Here is a 20,596-nt window from a genome sequence, read left to right on the forward strand (position 1 = left end):
ACTTTTTAAATGCATTTAATGAAAGTTGCTATCTTATTGATGACAATTCAAATTTTGAGTTTCGATTTATTAATTATAAACACTGACCATCCACAAGTGCAAACAACATTAACTAATTAGTTGACAAACCAATAAATTAATTCAAAAATAGCTTAAAACAGTTTGATTTGTTTAATTCTCTCATTTAAATTTTAAATTATAAAGAATCTTTCCGATTGTTTGTTACAACATCCAAATGGAACAAATTACTAAATCGTGTTCTTTCGTTCCACACATCATCTTATATCTTCACTTTCGATTTTAGGGCCCATAATACCAATACCCTACTAGTAATTAATTTTTCACTTTCAATAAAACAATTCGATGAAACAAAGATATCAACAATTTTCTGTGTTGTCTGTTGTCTCAAGGGAAATAAAAAAAAAAAAAACAAACTTTCAAAATTACTTATTCAACTATGAAATACTTTCGAAAGATTCTCATTAAGAGGATTAACGAGGCTCAAAAACGTGGTCATTCTCCCCGTATGAGTATAATGTAATCGCTTATTTATGAGCTGTCACTGAGGAACATGCTGGCATTTCTGGTCACTGCGCTGTTGCTGCTGTTTCAATCATCATATCTTAGCACCTTAAAAAAAAATATTAATACCAATAATTAACTTGAGATCTCTCTCACACATTGCATTCATATGCATCTCTCTCAATCAATTTCATTTGCGCGCGCCATCTTCCGGATATGCATACCTATAGTTTCGAGCTGAACTGCGTGATGCTGCATATAAGCTCATACTGCAATTGCGCGTACCTAATACTATATTCAGTGAATGCCCATCATTTTTTGTGTGTGTGTGTTTGTGAGGACATTAAGAGGTCTCAGCGACAACTTACCTTTGTATCTAGATAAATTTATTATCATATATTGTAATTGCCGAATAATGCGCTGCATGCAACTTTCTCGTTGCAAACGCACTTAAGCCCACCAAAGACAACAGCCAGCGACTCAAGTACGGAGTCTTGTTGATTTTATATTAAGCTATGCGACGACGATTGTGCAGCACAGCGGCTTTTCAAAGCCCCCCAAACCTTTTCCAAGATTATAAACCTTCAGGCTCTGTCCAAAGCAACAGTGAGCGTAGCCAATACTTCATCTGGGGTGTCCACTTCTTTTTTTTCTGTTTGTTATTTGGACTTCACAAAAACAATCGCGACCTTAACTTTACTTTCAATTTCGGTTTACGGTTTTGGTCTCGAAAATCGGAGTGGCCGTAACCGATGCAGCAATGCCCTCGAAATAAATGACTCGCCATGTAAATAATGCCTAAGCTCTTTAAATAGCTATTAGATAAATAATCAAAGGCACATTTTAAGTGGATGGATGCATGTAGATTTGTGGAGCAGTTTTTTTTTTTTTTTTTGTGTCTAATTTTGTGTGGACATTCGGAATGAGACAGAGAGACCTCATGGGAAGTTAAGTCTTTTGAAACTAAAATTTGATGCAAAGGAACGCAATGTATATAGCCCTCGAAAGAAAGTGAGTTTTGATAGCCTCGCTTTTAGAAGTTCAAACAACAAAGTATTTAAAATGTAACTGGTCGTTTGAATGACCCTTGAGATAGTTTTTTTTTTAGTTTTTTCTATCATATGTGTGTTTTTTTGTTATATTTTTTTTTTTAGAGAAAGTGCTGTCAATTTCACTTAATGCATTTTATATAATTTTATTATACGACCTACTCGGTATATATGGACATTCATTTGTTTTACGACTTTTCATGATAAACTAGTGCGTATACATAATTTTTGGGTGATCCAATTGATCGTGATGGGTGGTAATCAAATCAAATGCAAATGTGATTCACAAACAAATGATTAAGATTATTTTCAGAGATTGGAAATGTTCATGGGAGACTTATTGACTTTGAAGGGTTATAAAATATGAGTCGTAACTTCTTGTTGTTTGTCAGGAGAAGGTTAATTTTATTTACTGATTTATTTTTATAAGTATGGGAAAATAATAAATTTCCCCACCATCTAACTATTAGTTAATCAAGCACTATAACAATAATTACAAATCATATTGTTGAAAGAAGTTTTACGTAACTTATTTAAAACCGAAAAAATATGTAAACTTATTGTTGAGTTGAATTCGGTTTTGAAATTATAAAAATTATAAGCCGAACTTTCATTGCATTTTACTGTTGCTAAAAGTCTAAGACATAAAAAAAGATTCAAGTTGAAACAACTTAAGAAATTTTTAAAATTATTGTCAGACGCTCAGTTTATCAAACTAATTTTTATAAGTGAGATAAGCTGATGGTAAATCACTCGTGTACTGACCCCAGAATTTATAGGATCGATGCCCAATGGCTGCCGGTTCTTTTTTTTTTTAAATTTATAATTGAAGCTTTTTTCAAAGTTCAAACTGATTTTATTTACGGTGCCGTGTGGACCGAGGTGTTACGTCCAGCTTCCAGCATTCACATAAGGTTCAAAATGTTCCGCAATGTAGGGGAGAGGGGGGCCAAATGTAACACTTTTTTCTAAAACCGATGGTACTCCTACAAATTTGAAAATAAGTCAACCCAACCTTTTTTAAATAAAAGAACCACATTTTAGCTAAAAGACCCATCACAAATTTTTTTAAAAACCTATCGGTAATGTTGAAAAATAAAGCTTCAAAAAAAAAATCGTGTTGTTTAAACTACCCCACATACGGGGCAAAGTGTAACACATACCGGGGTAGGTTGTACCAAGAACGTAAAATAAGAAAAAAATACCTTTATTTGTTTATTATTAATTTATTTTAATTAGTAATAGTAAAAACAAACCTCAGTCATGAAATTTTGGTGCAGATTTGAAAAAAAGGGATTAAAACCAAGATTTCGGAGAAGATTTGACTAAAGTCTCAAATTAAAATTAATTGAATTCATAAATTGTTTTACCTATAAGCTTTATAAATTCAAGTGTTGGTTCAAAATGTGTGTGCATTTCCCAAATGAATACAAATTCATTTACAAACATTCATATCCAGGGGGTTATACTAGGTAATGAATGTTTATGTAGGTAAGAAAAAAGTGGGGTAAGTCGAAAATAATCGTTACGTTGAAGGTTGAACGTTAAAGTGAATTTCTTCCCTGAAAGTTTAATAAATATGCTCCAAACCGAGCAAGGTTTGAACTCTGGTATTTTTATATCTGGTATTTTTATTCAAAAAATTAGTTTGCATTAGTTGATAACAAACAGCATTTCACGTGTAAAAAGTAAAATAAAGTCAAATGAATACAAATTAAAATTAATATTAATCTGAGTCACAGTTTATGCAAACATAAATACCTAAGTTCACTTATCTATAGGTAGGTTTTTGCATGTTACAACTTGACCCGGAAAAATGTTACAACTAGCCCCAGCATGAAATTTTTCACACAAAATCAATTTGAATAAAAAGCGAAACTTTTTTCTCCTTTACGCGTTTCTTAATATTGAAATTAACATCGTTTTTTTTTAGCTGTTAATTCTTACCCCTGTTACTTTTAGCCCCACTCTCCCCTACCTACATAAAGTATATTATGTAAAAACAAGAGTAACAAAGGTTAATTAAATTAGAAGTACGAAGACCAAAGAAAGATTACATATTAAAAATACCATCTCTTAAAAAATAGAGATGACAAACTCAGTTGCTGACTTCGTTCTTCCCAAAAAATTTAGTGGATACAATCGAATCCCGGTTTCGACACTGAAAAAAATTCTTAAAAGCTGTAACTTAAATTTTCAACTGTCACTGTGGCGTATGCGTAACCTTTTTTTAAAGAATTTTTTGTTGGTTAAATATTGCTTTCTTTTGCTCAACGAGAACAATAAAGTAAAATAAAAAATAAATAAATAAAAGCTGAGTCCAAATTTAGATTGTTGATTTTTCACCAGTTAGACGACATTGATAGTTGCACCAAATTTATTGCTTCTCAAAGTCTCTAAGTAGATCCTTGGCATAAAAATGTGCATCTTAGCTTAGACTTCCAGACTTGCAAGAATTCGTGATTCATTCAATATTTGTTTACTAATATTACACATGCAAAATTGACTAAGAGTTGATAGAAAAGAGCCATATCGTCACGCCAAATATTATTATTTTTGTTTAACAATTAAACCGATTTCGTTAAAAAAGTTACTTTCAAATATTTACGCAATTATAATATTACTGCGCAAGAAAATTTTAAAAACCGTCTAATACCTAGACAAAGGCTTCGTTGCCTAATTTTCTGGCTATGTTGTCATTATTTGACAAAGAGAGGATTAATTTCTTCAAGTTGTACCAAAGTGTACGATGTTTTCCGAAACGGACTATTCTGAGATATTACAAATACACTCATTATTACATAAAATCGCTCATCGTATAAATAGGGTAACTTCGGGCATTATGGCGCACCTCTCAACTACCATACTTCCAATACTCGCATTTAAATAAAACCAATGCAGAAACTTTGGCCTTCGTCGAACACTAGCCTTGTGACGACCGCAGGTCAGTGCTATTATTTTTGTGCCAAACAAAAAAAGTATACCGGTTCTGGGTTCCAATATAATATCGCTTTGTTTTTGTTTGTGTGTATCTCGGTAAGTATACAGTGCACGTGTTTGTTGTAAAGAGTGAAACGCAGAGTACAGTTTTGGTTTGGTTATATCACTTGTTATATGTTAACTGAAGTAAGAATTGTGTTTAGTTTTTGGAGTTTTGTGAATATGTGTATATTTTGCAATATGGCGCAGATGTAATAAGGGCATTATGGCGCTATATTATACCCGACTGCGCCATAATGCCCTTATGTAAAACTAATTTCAAAAGTAACTCTGCATTTTTTTAAATTTACAATTATATTTCAGAAATGCTGAATATACGTAAAAAAAAGTAAAGGGTTCCGAAGTAAATGGGGTTCGCCATATTGCCCGTACATAGGGCAATATGGTTTTTTTTTGGACTATTTTTAATTTAATTTATTTTTTGTTAAAAAGCTTGAATTTTTATTCTTAAATAATTTATTTATGTTACGTTTTTATGAAATTTAATTAAAAAAAAATGATTGAAGTAAAAATTGTAGTCCGTAGTAAAGTTATTTGAGTTTGTGCTTAGGTATGCCATAATGCCCTAATTTACCCTATTCTCAAGTCCATTTTTGAAAATTTTGCCAAAAAAAGCAGTAACTACACGGAGAAAAAATATCAACTTAAAATAAGATGATGCGCAAATTAAATTTCACCACCTTAAAATAATGTGATATCCGCTTAAAATAACGTGATTCCGCAATTCAAAAATTGTCCTGCCAAATTCGCACCCGTGTGCCGACAGAGGGTTATGGTGAAAGTCATCTTAGCAAAAAACCATGCAGAAATCCACTTAAATTAAGGTGCGATCCGCTTAATTCTATGTGGTCTGTTTTCTCCGTGTACTGATTGAAACTGAAAGAATATTCCGAAAAGTAAATGAATCATCATTTCTTGCAACATCTAAGTGTCAATATTTTTGTAGGTCCTTAGGATAATTATTAAGCTTTGAAAGTTTATGTGCTTTCAATATTCCAAACTTGTCCTCCCAACACTCATAGATGTTGAAATTTTTCTAACAAAGTTTACAGGAAGTTGTGTTTCAAATATTAATTAATATTTTTTTAATTGGTTTTCATATTTTACATTCCCCATTTGCCACTAAGAGGTTAGACTTTTCAATTACATATTCTTTCCAACACATCATATTCAGTATTTTTTTTTCATCTTCTCAGTTTCAATATCCAATTAAATTCCCATTCCAAAGCCCCGCCATTAGTCTAAACACTTAATCACACACATCAAGAACATCCAATAAACAATACTTCGACAGCAAAAAAAATAGTAAAAAAAAAAAAAATTACCTTCCCACAGCCATTTTTCATATCTCCACCTGAATATCGGTCAATTAACGAAGTTAATAGCTTTGTAAGGCTAACAAGCATTGAATACCAAACTCGAAACTCATATAAGGCTAACACAAAACCGCATGCAGTTGAGTTATACCAGCAGCAGTAACAGTACGAACAAAAAATAAAAACTTGCTGCATTAAAACTAGAAAATATGATCTCATAGCAAACTCCATAGAAATTTGCAGCTAATGTTGTTAGTGTTTTTATTTTTTGTTTGAGCAGTTATTCGGCCTTGTAGGTCGAGTGCAGTGCAATTACACTGCCCAGGTTCAAACTCTATCGATCGGATTTTGAGTGTGACGACGACGACGACGAACGTTCCATTCCAGTAGCTTGCAACAGAAAACAGTGATACACCAGCCCAAGACCATATCAACCATAGTAACTCTCGTGCTGGTCATTTTGATTTTCAATTAACCACAACTTACCACCTACAGGTGTGAGTTGAGCCTTCTACTGAATTTGTCCGTAAAGCACCTCAGCCAGCCAGCACCATCTCAACGTTAACACCCGCACTCTTTTTTTTGTTGTTGTTTTTTTTTTTTTTGTTTATTTGGTTGAGTTCACAGCCGTTGGGCGGTTTTATTATTGAACTGCCATTAGTCTCATTTGGCAGGGAATTTTTATGCTGTGGTCGCCAATTCCAAGCCATAGCTTTACCGTCGATACCGACGAAGAAAAAAAACTAATGAGTGCGGCAGAAAACCTCTGAAGAAGGTGGCAATTTCCCGGTCGGCCGGCTTTATGACTGGCGTGTGGCCAATTCGGCTCCCAAAAAGCGGTGAGTACCCAAAACAGACACAAAAAAAACAGTAGGTTCCTTGTGTAAAGATATGAATACAAATCTTTTTATAAGATTCCACAAAGAAGCTTAGTACTTTTCAATATCATGATTTCAATTTTACTTTATTTTGCCAAAAATCCCTTGAACCATGACCTTTTTGAATTTATTTGGTCATGGATGCTAGTAATATTGTTGTTGCCAAACTTCCTGGCAACTGCCAAAAGTTTCATAATCCCCTTATTTCTGTTGGCAAGCGTTTTAATGTCAAACCAAAACAATAGCAAGCAGCCCCCGCATTTTCGAGTGAGTACAAAAACTTTGATTGGATTTCAAAATTACCTGTGATCATTGACAGCAGCAAGCTGCTTCAAGTGATTGAAGTCATTATAACACAAAAAGGTACTTACAGTCAAATAAATGTAAACAAAATCCGAAATTATCTTCGTCGTTGGTATAAGGTGGTGTTGTGGGGCATAAGTGTGATGTGTTGTTACAGAAAAGGTGGGTGGTATAAGGCAATATAATTGTAAATTTGTAAAAAAAAAAAAAAATAAAACAAAAGTAGGTCAGGTAGGTAACGAATGAATGTGGGCCAATTTGAAGGAGGAATTCAAGTGATATGGTGAGGTTCATTCGTCTCTTTGTCTTCGTCATCGGAATGCGTCAATCGACCACCCTCGCTTTAAGTTTTTAAGTGAAAGTGGATATAGCATTGGTAACCTTGAAAGTTGATTTACTGTTAAATATGAGAGTGGGTGTATTACAAGTTAGTTACAATTACAAGTAATACGCAAGTAGGTATTTGAATTTTCAAGGTGGGTGTTATGTAGGTAATGATGAGTTCGGATTGACTTTGATACGATTTAAAAATAGTTTACTCAGCAATTTAACAATAAAACAATCAATTATAATATCATGATAAAAGAATTTGCAAAGTAATAGAAGGAATAGCTGAGCTTAAAAAAACTCGTTTCAAATACACTAGCCCAGAAAATTAAGGGTACAAAAAAAATCGTAATTTTTTTAGTTATTTTCGATAGGCTGTATCTCAGTGAAAAATGATCCCATCATGACAAAATAAAATTATTTTTATGAGCAAAATCAAATTATTTTGAGTTTATTTGAACATTTTATTGATAATTAGCGTTTAAATTTAAGATAAACCTAGGAAAAATTAAAAGTTTTCAAAAAAAGTTAAATTTTGAAAAAGAGCTTTTTATACCATTTTTTGATATTTTCTCCTAATTTTGATTTTTTTTTTTGTTTTTTCTTGGTTTATCTAAAACTTAAACGATATTTATTAATAAAATGTTCAAATAAACTCAAAATAATTTGATTTTGCTCATAAAAAAGTTCAAAGAAGTAATTCATTTAGACATGCAGAAATATGGTGTTTTATTTCATCTCAAAAATTCAAACCCTCATAACAGAAAAACTGCTTTATGAATAAGTCTGAAAATTTGCATATTAATTTCAGGTATATTAAGCTTCAATAATTAAGCCTCAGTTTAATCTTATCTTATCACCCATGGGAAATTAAAAAGCGGTAAATTTTCTAAAAAACCGTAAAAATGCCTATTTTGATAGCTTTTCTAAATTAATCTAAAAAATAATAAAACAATTTGTTTAACAAAGCAAACTTGATTTCTTTGCAGAGAATTGAATGAAGCTTTTAAATGTGTAATTGAATATTCTGTACAGTGATCCGTTGTTGAGATATTGATAGTCAAAGTCAAAAGTATGGGTTTTGGTTTGATGACTGATTTGCAGTTCAAAAAAAAAACCGTAGAAGTTTGAAACAAAATGAATCTTAAAGCCTAATAAATAACCTTTCTAAAAATAATAATAAAATAAAGAGCAAAGTAAAAACAAACAAAAATTGGAAAATTTTTGCTTTTTAACAGTTCCAACGATTTAGCTATTTTACCGTTAGAAAGAAAATATTTTATTATTTAATCCTAAAACGAGAAAAATAGAGCTTTTAACTGCTTTTTATTTTGTTATGATGGGATTATTTTTCACTGAGATACAGCCTATCGAAAATCACTAAAAAAAATCACGATTTTTACTTGCTCTATAGGGCAAGTATTGGTTTCGTGTCAAAAAAAAATTTCGAGGTTTTAATCAAAACTAACATTACGATGATGGAGAAGTCCAAAAAAGTGGGTTTCGTCATGACGTCCGTCGGTCTGTGCGTCTGTGCGTCGGTGCGTCCATCTGTACAAGTAGCTACAGCCTAAACGGGTAGACGGATTTTCTTGAAATTTGGTATGGATGTTTTTTTCGTAATTTCCAAGGTTGGTTTTTTTTTGTTTTTTAATATCTCGCTTAGAACGTATACCTCCCATACAAAATTTTCGAGTTATTGCAATTTTCTCGAAAACGGCTCTAACGATTTTGATTAAATTTTACACACGTAATGTTGCATATAATTCTAACATAACTGCGTTTTTTGTTTTTCACAAAAAATACGGATAGTGGAAATATGGTGTTTACATTTTTTTAAATCGTGGATGTCGGCTCTTGAAATTTTCTCCAAAATGGCTCTAATGATTTTGATAAAATTTTGCATACATAATATTCGAAGTAATTGCAGTAAAACTGCATTTTTAGTTTTTCTCAAAAAAGTCAAGTCAAATAAAAAAAATTTTTATTTAACTAACATTTGGTCTCCATGCCGGCTCTTCCCCTACATCAACCAAATTTCTTAAAAATGTATATAGAGGCAGCTCTTATAATCTACAAGTAAGCTATCATAAAAGTGCTTTGAACTGCAAGAGCAAGTACGTGCGGCCCCAGTCGTGCATTTTATTTTTTTTGTTCCCTTAATTTTTTGGGCTAGTGTAGTTCGTGTAATTTCAATAGTTGCATACATATATGAAACGGGTTTTGAATAGGAGTCAAAAATAAAATTTAATTTCTGTTTCCAACTTTGCATTTTGTATATGTCACCATTAGAGAAAAAAAAGTGAAGAAAAACTGAGAGAGAAAATGTAATCTAAAATTTAGCATAATTTGCGTAAGAATTTTTTAATGAAACTACCATTTTTAAGACACAATGTCTTTTTCAAACTAATTTAAACAAACATTGTATAATGTTTTTCAATTAATTTCGTATCAGTCTCTCGAGATACTCCTTCGTTTTCTTTTTAATTGTGCAAAATATTCCCTACATCATTTTTATATGCTTATATTACCGAATATTGTCAATAAAAAAGGTCTCAAAATTGAACCCTGTGGTATGCCATGATAAAATGATATAAATTGAGTTACTCTAGAACTTGCACAACCTACCTGACTTTTTAGAGTGATAAATGTTCAATAAATTATTAAATAGAGTTTTCTATTTTCTTGGTAGGTACTCAGTTTAGTATAAGTACAGCACGATAAATTTATAATTCTGTACATATAATATTTACCAAATGTAAAAATAAAATGTACAAGTTTTGTTTGATAAAAATCAATTTTGTTTCTAAAAAAATAAATGGCCATTTTATAACACTTAGCAAAACAATAAAAAAAAAAGGTATTCCTAATGGTAAAATATACTATAAAAATCAATAATTTGAAATCGAGTTATTTCTTTTGTGTCAAAAATTCTTAGTTTTATTTAACATTTTGATTTGAACACATCCTCAAAAAAAATGCTAATTTTAAAATTATTCGCATTTCTATTGCTTTCAAAAATTATTCTTACACAAAACAATAAACTTACAGAGTTAATTAGAAGAATTCACAAAGAAAGTGATTCAGCGACAATGTATTTTATCGAAATTGATAAAGATTTTCTATCAGATTTTATGAAAACTAAAACATTTATACCGGTATTCATTTTTAACGTAAATTTCACAGAAATTTTAAAACCGTGTAATAATGTTATCATCGTTTTTCAAGTTCAAGATAAACACGATATTCATTCGAAATTGCTGAAAAGTGTAATCAAATGCCTTCTAGTGAGAAAGTTTGTTATAATTTCTGCCAAGACTTTGAACAGCTTAAAGCAATACTTTAACTTCTTTGCTGAAAATAAATTCACAAGAATATTTGGAATAATTGGAAACATGTCGTCTTATGCATATTTGCCTTTTGCTGAAAATCCAATACAAAAATTTGACAACAACAGTGACCTTCCAAATGCTATGAAAGATCTAAATGGTTTCACTATTCGAACAACTGTTGAATCAGACATGCCAAAAGTATTTTGGTATCCAAACAAAAAAGGCCAGAAGGAAATTGGTGGACGTTATGGTCAAATATTGGTACAGTTCCTGCGAAGTCATAATGCAACATTTAAAGAGATATTTTTAAAAAATTTAACACATGTCGATGTGGAAGGTATTATCAACGCAACTATAAATAATAAGGTCGATATCAGCATGAACACATATATCCCACAAACAAATCTCGACATCAGTTATCCAATAGCGGTTGAAAAACTTTCAATCATGGTTCCAATCAATGGATTTGTTTCTCCACACGAGTATTTTCAGCGACCATTTACAACAGAATTATGGTGCTGCATTGGATTGTCAATCTTTGTAATAGCAGCTTTTAAGATCATTCTTGATAAAGTTACAACTTCAGAATGGGACATTTGGTCTAGTTTCAGTGATGTTTATCTAACTTTGTTGAGCTTACCAACAGAAAAACCAATATCTTCTAACTATCGCTTCTACTTGGTCTTATTTTTATTTGCATTTATAATCGGAAAACTCTATTTGACATTTTTTCAATCATTTTTGACAGTTTTTATCAAAATTAAACAATACGATACCATTCAAGATCTAATGGATAACAATATTTCTATAATGATTGCTAGTTATCGTTGGGAAAGTATCAAAAATGACGATAACATAAAAGGCTTGGAAAACGCCTTTTTACCAACTTCAATTTTAGATTTTATTCTTCATATAATATCAATGACAAACACCAGCTATGCTTATGTTTTAGAAGATTATAGATGTGATTTCTTTATCAATTTTCAATCTTTATATCGAAAAAGTTTATTTCGAAGAGCTCGGGAGCCCATTAAAAAACAATTAACTGGATTTTTGTTACCATTTCATTCGCCGTTTAAGGAAATTTTAAATTATTTCATCATTCAAATGAGACAAACTGGATTGATTCAGAAATGGGATGCAGATGCAATTTATCAAGTTAAAGCTCAAGGAGGTTCTATGGAGAAAGATTACCTAAATAAAGAATTACATATTCCATTGACAATACATCATTTACAGTTTGCATGGAGTTTTTTGGCTATCGGATTGACAGTTTCAGCAGTTATTTTTATATTAGAATTTGTTTTAAACCTTGTTTCAAAAATTGTATAAATAAATTGAAAAAAAAAACATGTATTTGATAGCTTTTGATGAAAGTTAAATGTATTGTGAGTGCTTCTGGTATGCTTCTGGTATATTTAACCTTATTTCTGGTACATTTAACTAGATTCTGGTATATTTAACTATATTATGATTAATTATACCAGGAATAAAGTTAACTTTACTTTTATTTGTCAAATTATTTTTTTTACTAGATAGATAGATAGATGTTTTTTATTACTTAAAATTGTTAAATACATTAGTTTCGGTTACAATAATTGAATAACATTTAAATTTGGTAATAAAAGTGTTTTGGCGGTGGCAATGCCGTCTGCCAGATTGACTATGTGCTTTCAAATTGTGTACAAAGAAAATGTTTACTATTTAACAAAATGTAAATGAACAATTGCAAAAATTATATAAATATGCAAATAGGGCTTTCAGTTTAGCTAAACCAAAAATAAATTACTTAATAGATAATACATAATTTTTTGGACATATGGATTAACAGCTTTTAGTTTGGCAAAAACAAATTGCATTTCAATACATTGAATAGATAAAAAGTGCCATATAAAGTCCTAAAGATACTTATTTAAGAATAATAATACCCCGATTATCCTCACGTGACGTATAGTTTGGTTTCTGCCTCCCAGAATCTTATTGACCAATTTTATTATTGGTGGGAGTTACAAGAAACGCCTTATTACTTCCTTGGGATAATAAAATTAACCAATATAGTATATAGATGATTGAATATTACCGTTGGGATAGCTTTAACCACGTTTGGTTTACATAAGGGACATTTTTTGTTTGATATCCATCAAATTATTCTTTCTATCAACGATACAAATGCAATCAATTCAATTCCATTTCCATTTCTATCAGAAGAAAAATATAAATTATTCTTAATGGTTAAATCTACTTTAAAAAATCAATAATACAATAAAATAACATTGTTTCTTTCGTGTCAAAAATTGATCCCATTAGTATTGTTTAACATTTTGCTTCGAAAACATCCCGGAAAATGTTTATTTTAAAATTCTTTTCATTTCTATTATTAGTAATAATTGTTCTTGCACAAAATAATAAACTTCAAGACTTAATTCGAAGAATTCACAAAGAAAGTGATTCAGCAACTGTGTACTTTATCGAAGTTGATGGAGATTTTGTCTCAGATTTTATGAAAATTGAAACTGCTATACCATTTTCGTCTTTTAACGCTGATTTCACAGACAAATTAAGACAGTGTAACAATGTTATCATCGTTTTTCAAGTTCCTGATAAACATCAAATTTATTCCGAAATATTGAAAAATATTATCAGAAGCTTTCTAGTGAGAAAGTTTGTTATAATTTCTGCAAGGACCTTCAACACCTTGAAGCAATACTTTTTCTTCTTTGCTAATTACAAGTTCACAAGAATTTTTGGAGTAGTAGGAAATGTGTCATCTTATGCATATCTGCCATTTGCTGAAAATCCATTTCAACAACTTGAAAACATCACCGATCAACTTCCTGATGCTATGAAAAATCTTAATGGTTTTGCTCTTCGAACAACCGTTGAATCAGACATGCCGAAGGTATTTTGGTATCCAAACAAAAAAAGACAGCTAGAAGTTGGCGGAAGATTTGGACAAATATTTTTACAATTTTTGAGAAGGCATAATGCAACATTTAGAGAAATAATTCTAACTAATGCTTGGCATGTTGACATGGAAGTTATAATCAATGCAACTATAAATAATCAAGTCGATATCAGCATGAATGCATATATTCCACAAACAAATCTTGACATTAGTTATCCAATAGCGGTTGAAGAACTTGTAATTATGGTGCCCATTAATGGATTCGTTTCACCGCATGAATACTTTAAGCGACCATTTAAAGTAGAATTATGGTGGTGCATTGGACTATCAATTCTAATAATAGCAGCTTTTAAGATCATTCTTGATAAAGTAACAACTTCTGAAGTGGACATTTGGTCGAGTTTCAGTGATGTCTATCTAACTTTGTTGAGCTCGCCTACATCAAAAACAATAACATCAAACTATCGCTTTCATTTGGTGTTGTTTTTGTTTGCATTTATAATTGGAAAATTGTATGTGACATTTTTTCAATCATTTTTGACAGTTTTTATCAAAATTAAACAATTCGACACCATTCAAGACCTTATGGATAACAATATTTTTATAATGATTGCAAGTTATCGTTGGGAGAGTATCAAAAATGACGAAAACATAAAAACCCTGGCAAACATATTTTTACCAACACCAATATCAGTTTTTGTTCCTCAAATAATATCAATGACAAACACCAGCTATGCTTATGTTTTAGAAGATTATAGATGTGATTTCTTTATCAATTTTCAATCATTGTATCGAAAAAGTTTATTTCGAAGGGCTCGTGAGCCGATTAAAAAACAATTTACTGGATTTTTGTTGCCATATTATTCGCCATTTAAAGAAATTTTAAATAATTTCATCATACAAATTAGACAAACTGGATTGATTCAGAAGTGGGATGCAGATGTTGTGTATCAAATAAAAGCTTCAGGAGCATCTATGGAAAAAGATGACCGGAATGTACAATTACATAATTCATTAACAATACATCATTTACAGTTTGCATGGAGTTTTTTAATTACCGGATTGACAGTTTCAGCAATAGTTTTTATTTTAGAATTAATTTTAAGTGTGATTTTCAGAATTTTCTATATCATCTTTTGGTATTCGTATAAATAAAATACAAACATTTTTTTTTTGTTTAAATTGACTTTTAACTGTTATTTATTATTAAATATATTTAAAACGATTTGAACTATGTTAATTAAATAGTATAAACTTCTTAATTCAATGGTTGAGAATACGACAAAACACAATGATTCACAAAATTATTTTGGTCGTTCGAATTCATGAGAATCAACAAGAACAAACAGTATTGTTGCATTTCAATGCAATAAAATCTTGAATATCCTTGTTTCGAAATTTTAATGAAAACAATATAAGAACACAAGCAGAAACGAAAGAATAAATTCACGTGGATGTATTTAAATGCTCATATTTCAAAAATTTTCATCCAGGTGTTCAATTGTAAGTTTAAAAATATTCTAATTGGAAATATGGACGGACGGAAATATGTTCTTAAACTAAACAGGAAGACACCAGATATAAGAATACAGAAGAAAAAATTTCCATACAAAATATAAAAAAAATTTTTCATTTTGGTCATTCAAATTCATGAGAATCAACAAGAACGAACATTTATATGAAAAATGCTATTGATGTAGCACAAACTCGAATTGATTTTAAAAATGATTTACTTTTTTAGCAAAAGTGTTTAAGCGAATGTGAAATATGAAATAATTGCCATCCTGCAACTTGGCACAGGGTGTTCTTAATTTTTAAGAACTATGTTCTGACAAAGAAATGAAAATTTTTTGATCTAATTTAAAATTTTGACCTTCTTAGTCCAAATAAAAACTTCCATTAATTTCAAATAAATTTAAATCTAGTTTCTAGTCATTCATCTTACGTATTTCGTACTTAAACATAAGTTGCTAACTGCGTCACTAAAGCTTGTAATTAACTTCACCAAGTAACTTAAAGTTGATTATAATGCTAGCAACAATTTATAATAGCTCACGGACTTACCGGTCTTACAACAATAAGGAAGCATTATTATACCACCACATTAAATTGAGACTAAAACAAACATTATTTATGCTAATAACCTTTTAAAACCATGAGAGCCGGAGATACAAGTACATAGACGACGACGACACACGGACATTTTGTTTGCAAGTTATTTACGTAAATGTTATAAATCAGAAAAAAAAACCAAACCATACCGCCACCGACCGACAGATTTCTTGCAATTGAGTGTGTCTTGAATGACTTTTCTCATATTCGTGAGGATATTTAAGTCCACTTGTCGACCACTACAAAAAACACACAACAGTGACTCTTTAACTATTCACTTGTCTTGTTTTTTCTCATTTTTTTTACTGCACGATTTTTTTTTTTGTTATTGTTTTATTTTTAGATGAGAATTCTGTGTTTTTTTTTTATATGAGAGGAGAATGAAAGTAAGTCAAGACGCAATTATGCAATTCCAATGCCAAAAAGTTATGTGCGGTAAGTTTCTTTTGTTTTTTTTTCGAAATCGTGATTTTGGTGTCGAAAAACGAGAGATGAAGAATATTACTGTAAGATTTTTATACTTAAAATGTCACTTACAAGTGGAGACTTAAGTGACATTTGACCAAGTTAACTTAATAAATCTTTTAGAAATGAGTAGGTTGTGTTGAACGAGATGAACGATGAGGTCAGCACAACAAAAAAAAGACTATGTCTTGATTTGTTTTGTGTAAATAAACTGAATAATGACTTCAAGGACGTGGGTTTATTTTATGTTTTTTTTTTTGCAAATTATGACAGGTGTCAGAAATTGACGTTTTAATTTGTTTTTAGTCAATGATTGACTCATATGAGTTGGTCATGGTAAAATGAAGCTGAAACTCCCATTAAAATTGTAGAAAAGGAAGGGTTCTTATTATGAAAGTGAAAAGAGTCAAAGTTAACCCGGGAAATAGGGAGAACTCTCAAAAGACTTCATTTACTGAAATCAATGACCATAATGTGTGTTTTTATGTCTTTTTTTTTAATGTGAGAGCTAGATTTCTTTAGAAAAGTTAGAAATCTAGTGAATAAAATATGCAATCTCTTCATTCTTCAAGTAAACCACAGTAAAAAAAAAAAGGTTGGTACAACTTCGCACCATGAATCATTTCCATTCATTAAATCCATCTTTGCCACCACAAACACGACCACGCATAGTCATAAATATTTGTAGAACATCTTTTCTCAAACAAAACAAAAAGCCTCAGCCGGCCCCAACTTGTGATGGAGGTCATATGTGATGATACCATCTTCTTTCTGATATCAATGGTCACAATCACAATACCGAAAACACTATAAAGACCTGCAAAGAAGAACAAAACGTAAAGCCTTCTCAAGAATCTAATGGAGCCATCAAAAGCCATATACTACAAACAGAGGGGAACACACAACATACGAATCTCTCTCACTGTTGTAGGCACGCAGTCAGCTCTATTACTGAGCTGTTCTGGAAAGTGTTTACTTTCGCTAGGTTTGTTGTTGTTGTTTGTTCCTGGATGAAGAAGAAGTCTTTGATTAATATTCAACTCTTTTGAAGATTTGTTAGATTTTTGTGGTGAATTACTGAATTGCTATGCTATGCTACTGTACCTGTCTAAGGTTGAATGAAAGAAGAAACTTGATTCAAATGGGAACACATCAGTCAGTCAGTCTCAATTCTATGCAGATCACATTGTGTGAGAAGAACAGGTAGGTGGAAAGTTGGATTTTAAAGATTCATTCATCTTCATTTGGGAGGCTCATTAGCACACAACAAATAAAGTTTTTAGATAAAAACTCTATCAAAGATGAAAATGAAGATATAATTTTCTTTTGGGGGCGTTATGGGTGTTAGCAAAGGGCAGAGATATTGCTAGGAAGGGACCGGGTAACTCGAGACTATTAACTGAAATAGGTTCGAATAAATTTCGTTAAATTTCTTCGTGACATTCTTTAATTTTGCAAAAAAAAAAAAAATTGATCTGGAATTTTTCGATTAGTTATTTTATTTTTTGAAAACTAAAGTGATGAAAAAACAGTTAATAATTGTGAAACTCCTTTGAGGTTAGTGAGTGAAAAGAATTTGTTCTAATTCCCCGTAAAACAACTGAAGATAATCTACAGATTTTATTAAAATGTTCGTTCTTGTTGATTCTCATGAATTCGAATGACCAAAAAGAATAATACTTAAATTACGTTTGTTCATGTTTGTTGTTTTTTTTTGTGATGCAATTTGAACTAAAAATAAATGCAAATTCACATTAATTTAAGACATTAAATTTTTAAAATAATTTTTGAAATTTGAGCATTTCAATTAAGCTAATCTCAGCAATTTTTCTTTATTTTTAATTTTTTTTTATTGAATTGAAATGCAATACAGAATAAAATGCACAGCTGGGGTCGCACGTACTTGCTCTTATGCTTTAAGTAACTCTAATGTTTCAGCTTTTAATTCAAGAAAATAAGGGAAAATTTAAAATTTGATTTTTTCAAGAAATTTAAAAAAAAATTAAAAATGAAATTTATTTTTATATTTTATTAAACACCGTTTTAAACAACCTTTTACAACAAAAAAAAAACAAGTATGCCATTTAATTTCGTGTATAAAAAAAAGAATTTTTATAAAAACATTTTCGAAAATCGTTAGAGTCGTTTTTTTTTAAACAATTTTTTATAAGTACATAAAAATTTTCTAACATTTTTCAAAAAATTGGTATGCCATTTTGAAGAAATAATTAATTTACATATAGAAACGAAATTTCAAAATTTTTCACAAACCCGTTTTCAAAAAATTGATTTTTGAAAAAAAAAGGTTTAATATTTTTCAAAAATCCAAAAATATGCTTTTGAAAATTTTCTAAAATTTTAATATAACCTTTATTTAAACTCTTTTGTATACAAATTTTCGCTGAAGTCGGGTTAGTCTTGTACGAGATATTTAGAAATTCGTTCTATGGCAGGTACCGTTGATAACGGTACAAAAAATATTTTTTATTTCAAAAATTGGCTCTATGTTTTTTTTCGTGTCATAAACTTGCCCTAAAAAAATGGTGATATCTGTTAACAAGTTTCAATAACTTATTTCAATAACAGGCTTTTATTAATATTCCTTTATGAAAAGGTTTAATGACTTAAAGAAAAATACTTACAAAAAAATTCATATCAAGAAGAACTTTTGTTCTTAAAATCTTTTATTATCTTTTTTTATTGTGTAGAAAAAAACTTCAAGTTCTATTCAAATTTAAATACCTCAATGAGGCTTAAGTAGATTGAAATATCCCATAGCACAAAACAACCTGGATACTTTTTGTCATTAAAAGCTCTTATCTTGTTAAATAAATCAACCGGATAGAAACACTTTGAACTACATAAATATATTAATCCCTTAAACGGATACGAATAAAATAGTGTTATCATACATCTGAATAAATATAAATCTTCTATCCAAAAATGGAAACACGCACGTGTTAATAGATTTTTGCCATAAACAAAAAAATATAATAAAACTTTTGCAAAGTCTTTTCTTCCTTTATTCGACTTAAGCAGCTTAACAAGTCTTAATGAATAGACAATAATATTTTGTCTTGACAATGACACTGAAAATATAAAACCTTATAAAAATAAATACAATTTTTACAAGTTGATGATAAATGTTTTCATTTATTTTTTTTTTCTTTATCAGTGGATAAATAATAGCCATTGCTAACAATAAAACAAACATTAACCAGGTACAATAGAATCAAGAATATATAATTTATGTTATTAAAATTGTTTCACAGGTGATTGAACAATAAACTATTCTCTGTTTAAGGTAAATATACAAACGAACAGTACCTATTTGCCAGCCTCGCGCACATGAATACAAAATAATAATTATAATTAATCAATTTGTAGTCGGAATTGTGTGCGATGCAGTTACTTTAGATTAGTAAACTTGAACGTTCAATTTGAACTGCCCGATGCCCCGGCCAACGGTTAATGGGTTATTTGTGTAACACATACATTGTTGTTAACGTTTATATTGTTCAAGACATAATGGAATATTTACAGTAGATCTCAGTTAAATTGTATTAATACAAATTTTTTTAATTTGGCTTATTTCAATTCTACAAAATCAATCTTTTCTTATAAGTTCTTTGAGCAAAATAATTGGTTGTTTCATCGGTTTCCACTTGATTAAACTCATAAAACGTATGTTTGTTAAATTATTGAATTAACCGGAAGCTACTGTATATTGCACTCTTTTACACGATGAAAATGGCAGGTATGGATATTGGATTAATTTGATGCTATAAATGGGTAATTTATGGGTAATTAATTATAATTCATTCAGGTTGGCTTACTCACTTAGACTCGCATGAGTAATCGATGGTCGTCGAACATTGCACATAATAGTGAGGGCATCCCTCTTAGCTTGTTTTGTTTGATTATGTTTATTCTAGTTGGCATCCTTCATAATGTTCAATTCAATTATAATGTACAAAGTTTTGTGTGTTAAAGGTTCATATTTGAATAAATTTTACAAATAAAAAAAAAACTTGTTCAAATCTTAGAGGCATTATAAATAAAATGCAAATTTTATTTGCTAATCTCTGTAAGATTAAACTGCGGTTATAGTCTCATTTTCTTAGATGACTGAGTAACTTAATTAGATATTACTATGTTCTTTTTAAAAAAGGTTAGATCAAACATTCAAACGCTACAGAGTAAGATAATTTGTTTATAAACGGTGAATCAGATGATTTATAAATCTTGTTTAGCACTTAAAAGCCTTTTAGCTTAAAATGGTCATTAAATTATAGAAAAAAATAACATTTAAAGCGGCAGTAATAAAAAAGTCTACAAAATTGTTTTGGATTTTGAAATCAAGTCACTATTTGAAAATAAAACGTAA

Source organism: Episyrphus balteatus, chromosome 2 (genome assembly GCF_945859705.1).
Source record: "Episyrphus balteatus chromosome 2, idEpiBalt1.1, whole genome shotgun sequence".
Classification (NCBI taxonomy): Eukaryota; Metazoa; Arthropoda; class Insecta; order Diptera; family Syrphidae; genus Episyrphus; species Episyrphus balteatus.